The sequence below is a fragment of the Grammomys surdaster genome, unplaced genomic scaffold (assembly GCF_004785775.1).
Source record: "Grammomys surdaster isolate TR1022 unplaced genomic scaffold, NIH_TR_1.0 126076, whole genome shotgun sequence".
In the NCBI taxonomy this organism is placed as follows: Eukaryota; Metazoa; Chordata; class Mammalia; order Rodentia; family Muridae; genus Grammomys; species Grammomys surdaster.
In genome coordinates, this window is record NW_021620885.1 from 6973098 (window position 1) to 6982849 (window position 9752).

The 9752-nt window shown below is 40.0% G+C and overlaps 1 protein-coding gene across 1 annotated transcript in view; it reads left to right on the forward strand.

Annotated features, from left to right (window-relative positions):
- LOC114611047 overlaps window positions 1-9752 on the forward strand; it is a 124762-nt gene that overhangs the window by 47546 nt on the left and 67464 nt on the right. The gene's annotated exons all lie outside the window — the stretch shown is intronic.

Here is a 9752-nt window from a genome sequence, read left to right on the forward strand (position 1 = left end):
CCCCTCTCCCTCTCCCTCTCTCTCTCTCTGCAGAACAATCACCTCTTACTCCCTGTATTTTGCTAATAGGCCATTCGCTTTTTATTGATGATCCCACACAGTACACAAGAGATTTTCTCTTCAGCCTACTCTGTTTTATTTGGTCTGTATAATCAGAAAACTTCTCAAATAATGGAAGAAAGGCTATAATGGATCATGACAAAAGGAAACCTCAGCCTGTGATTCAATTTCCAGACTTGAATCAATTAGCAGACCCAGAACCCTTTGAATACAGGGAAAACCAGGTTCCCCTGAGGCTGAACTTTGACAAAATAGCTAAGATATTTTCCTGTTAGCCTTTTTCTAGTGCTTCCCAGAGGGACCTAGACTTTTACAAGGGTAAACGTACACACAGAGAAAGGAAACAATCAGATTTTTCAGATTCTATTGGATACAGGTTCTAAATTGATGTTGATTCTGATAGACTCCAAGAAACATTGTAGCCCTCCAGTTAAAGTAGGGGCTTATGAAGGTCAAGGGATTAATGGACTTTTGACTGAATTCTGACTAACAGTAGGTCCAGTGGGTCCCAAAACTTATACTATAGTTATTTCCCCAGTTCCGGAATCTATCATTGGGATAGATATGCTTAGAAGTTGGTAAAACTCTTACATTGGCTCCCTGACCTTTGGAGTGAGGGCTATCATGGTTGGAACAGCTAAATGGAAGCCTTTAGAGTTGTCTCTGCCAAAGAAAATAGTGAATCAAAACCAGTATCACAGCCCTGGAGGAATTTCAGAAAATAGTGCCACTGTCAAGGACTTGAAAGATGCTGGGGTGGTGGTCCCCACCACATCTAACTTTAATTCTCCTGTCTGCCCAGAGCAGAAAACCGATGGATCATGGAGAATGCCAGATAGCTGTTGAAAACTCAGTTAGTGATTCCAATTGAAGCTGCTGTATCATGTACTTCTCCTGGTACCTGGGATGCAGCTATTGATCTAGGAAATACTCTTTTCATGAAACCTGTCCATTAGGACCACTGGAAGTAATTTGCTTTCTGTTGGCAGAGCCAGCAGTATACCTTTACAGTTTTACCTCAAGGATATGTTAACTCCCTGCCCTGTGTCACACTTAGTTCAAAGGGAACTTGACCATCTGTTCTTCCAGAAAACATCACATTTGTGCACTACCTTGATGATCTTATTCTGATTGGACCAAGTGAGTCATGACAAACACTTTGGTAGCTTGTTGGTAACACATATGTGTATCAGAGAATAGAAAATAAATCCAGCCAAAATTCAAGAATCCTCTTACCTCAGTGGATTTTTAGGAATCCAGTGGTGTGGACATGCAGAGATATTTCTTCTAAGGTGAATGATTCATTTTTGCACATGGCCCTTCCTACCACCAAGAAACACAACTTTGTGGGCCTATTTGAATTCTGGAGACAGCATATTTTTCTTCACTTGAGTGTGTTATTCTGGCCCTGAGGCCAAGTTACTTGGAAAGCTACTAGCTTTGAGTGGGACTGGAAACAGCTGAAGGCTCTTGAACCATGCAATTCAGCAACCCCAGTGATACTTGAAGTGGCCGTGGTAGATAGGAGTGCTGTTTGAAACCTTTGGCAAGCCCTATAGATGAATCACAGAACAGACCTTTGGGATTTTGGAGGAAGGACCCACCATCATCTTCAGACAACCATTTTCCCCTTCAGAGACAGCTCTTGGCCTGCTATTAGGCATTAGTGGAAACTGATCATTTGATAAGGATTCATCAAGTTAACAAGCAACCTGAATTGCCTATCATGAGCTGAATGTTATCTGACCCACCAAGTTATAAGGTAGGATGGGCACAGAAGCAGTCCATCACTAAACAGAGTTGTGATCGGGCCCAAGCATGTCCTGAAGGCATAAACATGTTTCATGATAAGTTTCCCAAATGCCTATGGTTCCTATCCCAGTTACAAAGCCATCTGCTGCCAAGCATGCACATATAACTTCATTGGGTGTGTCCTATAGTCAACTGAGGGGGAAAGGCGAGGGCTGCACATAAAGCAGGCTCTACTCAGCTGCAAAATTACAACCTCTTTATGGGAAAACCCTAAAAGACACCAGAAAATGGAAATCTTCACAATAAGTAGAACTTCAGGCAGTTCACATGGTCATACATCAGGAAAAATGGCCTGATGTTCACTGATTCATGATCTTTAGCCAATGGATTGGCAAGATAGTCAGGGGCTTGGGAAGAACATGATTGGGAAACTGGTGAGAAATAGAACTGGGGAAGAAGTATGTGGAGTATTTGATCTCTCCAAATGAGCAAAACATGTGAAGGTATCTTGTCTCTCATGTAAGTTCTCATTCAAAGAACTTCAGCAGAAGTTTTCAGTAATCAAGTAGATGGGGCTACCTGTTCTGTGGACTCTTTCCCCAGGCACTTCTGTCATTCCCCAGCCCAATGGACCGTAAACAAAGTGGCATGACAGCAACGACTGAAATTACACATGGGCTCTATAAAAAGTACTACCACCACCAAGGTTGACATGGCTGTAGCTCCTGCTGAGCAACAGGTCTGTCAACATCAGAGACCAACCCGGAGCCTCAGATAAGGCATCAATGCTCCAGGCGACCAGCCAATGGTCTGGTGATAGGTTGGCTACATTGAACCACTTCCTCCATAGAAATGACACTTTGTCCTTACTGAGTATGGGGCCATGAAATGATAGCTTGGTTCTTGGCTGGGCACAGGCCTGGAACCCCCACCCTGATGGGACAATGGCAGGTATTCAGTCACACCCCCAGAACCCAGGCTCCTGACACATGGCCAAGATCTCCATTGATCTGCGCCTTGCAGTCATGTAGGGCTACAGGCATGACTACCGGCTTCATCTCAAGAGATTTCCATATTAATGAGATACCTAAAGGCCATAGGGCATAGCTGATTAAGTGACCCTCCTCTTCCTTTCCCTCCCTATTTAAGTCAGGCCCATACTGGCTTAAGTGGGAGTGCACATCCAGATCATCTATCATCCACCATGTCAATAAAACTCTTGGAACCCCAGACTTCCTTGTGTCATTGGGGCCTGCCATCATGGCAGGGTCCACATCTTCAAACAGCAGCCTTCCATTCAAGCAAGTATAATAAGCGAGCACTTCCCGCAAGGCATGGCGCCAGAGCTCCCTCTTCCCCCCTTGTCTCCCTCTGCAGGCTGGCCACTTCTCACAGTGCAGCACTCACACACCCACAATCTCTGTTTGACCGGGCCTCCAGGTGGCATCTGGAAACCCCCGAATGGAGACACCAGCCTCCAGGTCCACTCAAGAACTCTGTGCTGCCTGCAGGATCAGGCTGAGTTCACTCCCGGCCAGGGGGTGGAGGGGAGCAGCTTGCTTGTTCTCTTTATTATATTATCATATATATAAATGAATATATTTGAATGAATCAATATATAATAGATGAACATATATCCACTATTACATATTCAATATTATATATAATATTCATTCATTTATAGACATATATGTGAATATATGTATGTGTATGCGTATGCATATGTGTATGTGTATATGTATAAGTATACATGAGTAGGACTAGGATTCCTCTTATGTAGGCAGACCAAAAAGCAATGTCCTCTCTCCTTCTCCTTCTCCTTCTCCTTCTCCTTCTCCTTCTCCTTCTCCTTCTCCTTCTCCTTCTCCTTCTCCTTCTCCTTCTCCTTCTTTTTTTCACTTCTTCTTTCTATCCTTCCCACTCTCACTCCTCTCCCTGTTCTCCTTTTTATACAATTTGAGGCCCAAACCATGGGTGGAATAGTACTACACATATTAATCTAAACCCCATATTCATTCTATACCTTCTGTTCCTATAGAGAATGCTGACTAATATATAGGTCATGGTAGCAAGGAAGGCATACCAGGTATGATCACAGTTAAGACAGGATACAGCCCATAGTGTCAGGAGTATGGGACTAGGGCTCCTCATATCTGGATAGACCAGGAAGCAGAGAGGTGAGAGTTGCTACTTAGCTATTTGATCTCACTGTCTCTCTGTCTGTCTGTCTGTCTGTCTGTCTGTCTCTCTCTCTCTCTCTCTCTCTCTCCCTCTCGCTTTCTCTCTCTCTCTCTCTCTCTCTCTCTCTCTCTCTCTCTCTCTCTCTCCCTCCCTTTCCTCCTTTCATCCTCCCTTCCTTCCTTCCCTATCTCCTCTCCTCCCCCCTTCTTTTTATTCAGTTTCAGACCCAAGACAGTGAACAGAATAGTACTGCCCACAGTCATCTACACCCGAGAAGTCTTTGTGGTGATTCAAGTCAATTTAATCATGAAAATCCACCATTACAGAGTTAATTTTTGATATCTTTGTAACTATTCAGTTGTGATGGTTAACTGTATTCTTGTCATTCTAATACAAAACAAATAATACTGTGTGCTCTGCAGGGAACTTTTAATTTACTGGGCCCTGAGGTGTTTTGCAATAAGAAAGCTGAAGTGTCTTTTCTGTTGCAAAATGCTACAATACATAGTTAACCCAGGATTTTATTCAACATAAGAAATGCTGCCCTGGCAGGGATTTTCGTAGCTGCTGAGAGTAGTTCTCTCATTTTTTTCTTAAATGTATTTCTCAGTGCTGAGAATCCCTCTGAAATCCATTGTCTACTCAAATCTACTAAATGAGGGGTTGAGGGACTTTAAAATTACACAGATTTTCATCCCTTCTGAGAATCTTATTCATACTATAAAACATTGTTCTGGATGCAGTACAGAGGCTTAATTACACACTAAAGATGAAAAAAGATAAAGAGAAGAGACCTGTAGGTGGGGTAGAAATGATTATCCATAAGTATACAGAGTGTGAGCTTGCTTGGCACTTACACAACTAATTGCCCACACCCGGCTGGCATCTGCATGAACGGTTTCTGTGAAAGCCAAGTGCCTGTGAGATCTGTTGGCATAAACAAAAGAAACAGATGTTTCAACTTTGATAGCGAGCAAACTCGGAAAGAAAACTATACATTTAAGGCGGGATAAGCAAAGGAGGAATTAAACAAAGCCTGACTTCTTCCAACTCCAGAATGGAAAATGCTACTGTTAAACTACAAATTTCAAAGGGAAAAGTGCATTCTTCTTCTTCTTCTTCTTCTTCTTCTTCTTCTTCTTCTTCTTCTTCTTCTTCTTCTTTTAAGAAAAAGGTTTTCAGAATCTGCATTATATGTAAATATGCATGAAAGCATGAAGTAACTTCTATTTAGCTTTCCCTAATAAACCTAAAAGTACATCTACTTGGGGAAAATTGCACGTTTAGAAAACCATAGTCATGTTTTCCTATTACCTTATACCTTTCTAAGAAATTTATGTTGAAAATTTCTGTACCAAGACTGGCCTCAAATACGGTAACTATTTGTGTGCTGTATTATCAAGTCACCTTGAACCATCATCTCTCTCCTCAATGGAGCCCTTATACTACAACTCGAGCATCATTATTAGATAAAGATTTATCTTGTAAGATGCCTGACAGTCTATAATACAACAGTGAGTGCCCACTATTTAAAATTAAAGGCGGATCTATTGACCTGCCACAAGAGTGGCTATCTAAATTCCTGTACCAACAATGATTATACTTGGTTTCAAAACCAATAATATAGAGATAATACAATTTAAAATGAACAGAGCTATGAATAGATATTTACCTGAAGAAGATAAACAAATAATAAACAAATTATTGGGCTTCTCATCAGAGAAAGAAAACCACAGACAATAAGTTTGTTCACATGTATGATTAAAATAAAGTCTAGATTTTTAAAAAAGCAGAAATTCAAAGGAATCTAGAATACTGCAAAAAAAGTAAAAACATCAAATCATATAGTCAGAGTAGAAGTTTCTTCATATTTATAGGGCATTTAAATAAATTATTTTAAGGCAAATTGTACTTGGAAAACTTGCTATTAACCATGTACTTGGTTTTAGATTTTCTAGTGTTTATTGACTTATCTAGTGAATCATTTACATACTGATTAGGACAAATGCTCGAATTCCTTCTACTGCTCTTCTTCTCCTGAAAGGAGGTCTCATTTTTCTTACTGTCTTAAACAGATGAAGATTAATTATGATGTTATTACAGTTGCTTTTATGGCCTCAATGTAGAAATGCTGATATTCTCTTCACGTCGAATTTTTTCTTCTCTGTTTCTCTGCTTCTATGTGTCTCTGTCTCTCTCTGTCTCTCTGTCTCCCTCTCTCTTTTCTGTGTATACATATGTGTCCGTGTGCAAGCATGTTTGTGTGTGTGTGTAACTGTGCAAGCATATATGGGCTCATGAATGTTAATCAACATCACATGCCTTCCTTACTTGAGTTCCACCTTACTTTTTGAGACAAGTCTCTTACTCGACCTTGAGTTCACCATTTTGAACTGATTGACTCATTAGAAGTCCCTGGGATCCTTCTTGTGTCTCTGTTCCCAACACTGCAGTTACAGCTGTCCACTGCCATGCCTAGATTTTACACAGATGCTGGGCATCTAAGCTCAGGTCTGCTGTACTGTACCAGCTAAGCACTGTCTTCATTGTGGTCTCTACCGACTCTATTCTCTAGGCTCTATCTGCTCTAACTTAAGTATATATTTGTTCAGTCCCCTTTCTCTCCCTTACTAATAGCATTTTTTTTAATTTAATCTTCAGTGCTGTATATTTCTCTCCTTCTCTTGTCTGAGTTACGAATCTATTTGTTGGTTCTATCTTAAAACCCATGCTTCAAATCCTCTCTCAATTTGTCTGGACTGAACCCTAGGCCTCACTTATGCTGGGCAAGCAGTCTACCATTGAGCTACCCCTCCTTCCCAAACATATTTTTCATTCATCCCAATGAACATTTTAAATTTTATACTCCATGGTTATTCCAATGTATCTGAAAACAAACACACATTCAACCAATGTTTTAAATTTTCCTTCCATATATCAGAGCTTATCTGAGTATAGAAAATACCATCATAAACAAATAAGAAAATTTACTTGCTGGTGGGATGTTTATGATTCATTAAGGATAGATAGGCGGGTTCCAAATGAATGCAGCAAAGCATTTCAAGTCATATGACAGGTTAGTATGCCTCCACTAATCTCTAGAGTTGTTACAGGGTTGTATAAATTTTAGTAATAATATCCATGTTGGTCTGTTTAATTTAATATATCTCTATTCTAAATTAATCTTCCTAAAGCCTGGAGTATAAAACATACACCATGTTTGCAATGTTTAATAGCTCTCTAATGTCAGAGGATTTGGTAAAAATTGAGTGTCTTCACCTTCAACACTGTTTCTACTTTGCCTGACTCCTTTATGTTATCACTAAGGCCAACACCTCTTAACCCACAGACTCTGTGCCAGCTCACCTGAGTCACTAACTTTGTCTATATACCTTTGTTTAGAATACTCACTGTTTTGGGTTTCCTGGTGTTTTGAAATTATGTATCTTGGCAACAAAATGATAAGCATGAGTCAAGACAAATGAAACAAAAGGTTATTAAATATGGTAGTAGTCTAATGTGGATGTTCGTTGGAGAGAGTTTCGCACCACATAGTGTTTTATGATCTGGGTTCCATTTTTTCTTGTGAATCTATCATCCTCTAGATAGATGTCACCGTACTTTCCAGACAGAGGGAAAGGGTAGCCTTTCTGGGTTTTTAGGGTCTAAGTCTATAAATAAAACTCACTTCTGGTCACATTCCAATGGCTATGCCTTTTTCATATTGCATGCCCAACTGCAAAGGAATCTGAGAAAGACTGACTGACTATGAGCCCAGACAGCAGAGGAGTTAGGTTTATATAAAACTAGCAGTCTCCACCACACTGTCCTCCCTAACCCTCATCATGAAGTAGAATTAACTGAGTCATTCATATCAGAGGAGATTGTCCTTTTTCTGAAAGTCATTTCACAATCACCATGAACTGGAATGAGAATTCCTTTCTCTACAATCCAATATATATTGTCTTTGTAATTTGCTTTATATCTGTCACCTGATATACTACAAATGAAATTGCCTTTTTCTGTTCTGCTCCTCCTTTCTTTATCACTAGAATTGACAGTCTTTGACAACAAGAACTATAGCATATAATTTGGGCTGGTTCATTTATTCATTCAATATCTATTTGTTGAATGACCGTTAACCTTTAAGACAATAGCTGGTATTATGGGGAATATAGAAAATAATAAGAAATTTCACTGGATCTATGTTGTTATTTTGCAATGCCATAAACAAATTTTCTGAGCCCTTTAAGACAATGGAGCCATGTATTCATTGCAATTGATTCAAATAAATCAACTATGTACCATGAGATATAATATACTACAAGCAGAATAGTATATAAATGAACAGGACTATCAAAGACTACTTCTTACTCCTTTCTGAATTGAATAAGACATGACTTATTAGTTATGTTGCCCTCAGCAACCGAGTCATATTTTGAAAACTAGCATTCTTGGTCAGGCATTGTGACTCATGCCTCAATCCCAGCACTCTAGCACTCCAGAGGCAGAGCTCTGTGAGTTCGAGACCAGCTTGGTCTACAGAGGAAGGTCCATGACAGCCAAGGCTACACAGAGAAATCCTATCTCAAAGAACCGAAAGATGAAAATATACAACATAAATTAATATTCTTTGGTTCTAGAGGTATGGCTCGATGTTTAAGAACACTGGCTGTTCTTCCAGACAATGTTGCTTTGATTCCCAGCACTTCATGGTGGTCACAACCATCTGTATCTCTAGTTCCAGGGGGATATGACTCCCTCTTCTGGTCTCTGCAGACACCAGACATCCACTTGGTGTACAGACATACATGCAGGCAAAACACTCATATGCATAAAAAATAATAACACAAAATTAAAATGGAAAGGTAATATTTAAAATGAATATTCTTTGAGGAGGTTGGTGACATTCTCCACATTGGAAACTTTCAATTGCCCATGCTTCTCTGTGAGCCCATGAAGAGTGCAGATATATTCAGTGTGTACATCAAAGAGAGGGGAAGTGAGTTTTACCTGAATGAAAAAAGAAAAAGCAGTATGAAGCTACTTACTGTAAGAAGAATTTTGGTCGAATCTATAGGGGACTATATTTTTTAAAATGAATTAACCTTAAAATAGCATATTGACTTATAACTCGGAAAAAATATGGAAGTCTGTTGCAGAAGTGAAAGTGAGAGAAATCCAAGGGACAAAGTAGCCCCTGGAAAGGCCTCCAGCCTTCACTGCTCAGTCCCCTAAACCTGAGGCTATTTTCAATTTCCTATCTGAAAAGACTCAGAGAGGAGCCTAAACAATTCAAGTGAAAGCAACTGGGTTTTCTGTCTTTTCTCAACCCCGCCCCCAACTACTCTAAGATCTGTTTTTGCCACAACTTCATAAGTATTTCAATTACTTGTTCCCTGAACAGTCCTGCTGAGAGGCTCTGCCCCCAGCCCCCTTCTTAGAGATGAAGATATTGAGGTTAAGTGATTTTTCTCAGGGTTACAAAGAGACCTCCCAGCAATAGGGAATGAGAAGCAGTAGTTCAACCTCCTTGCGGATGAATAGATTGAGTTTCAGAGCAGCTTTGCTATTGTATTGCAAAGGAGCCTCTCAAATGACTGGCTGAATGTTTAAGTCCTAGAAATGAAAGGGAGGCCTCAAGAAGAACTCTTTCTTATTAATGACATAAGCAATTGTCTAAAGTTGGAGGAAAAGGCCCTATAGAAAAAGTCTCTCTCTCTCTCTCTCTCTCTCTCTCTCTCTCTCTCTCTCTCTCT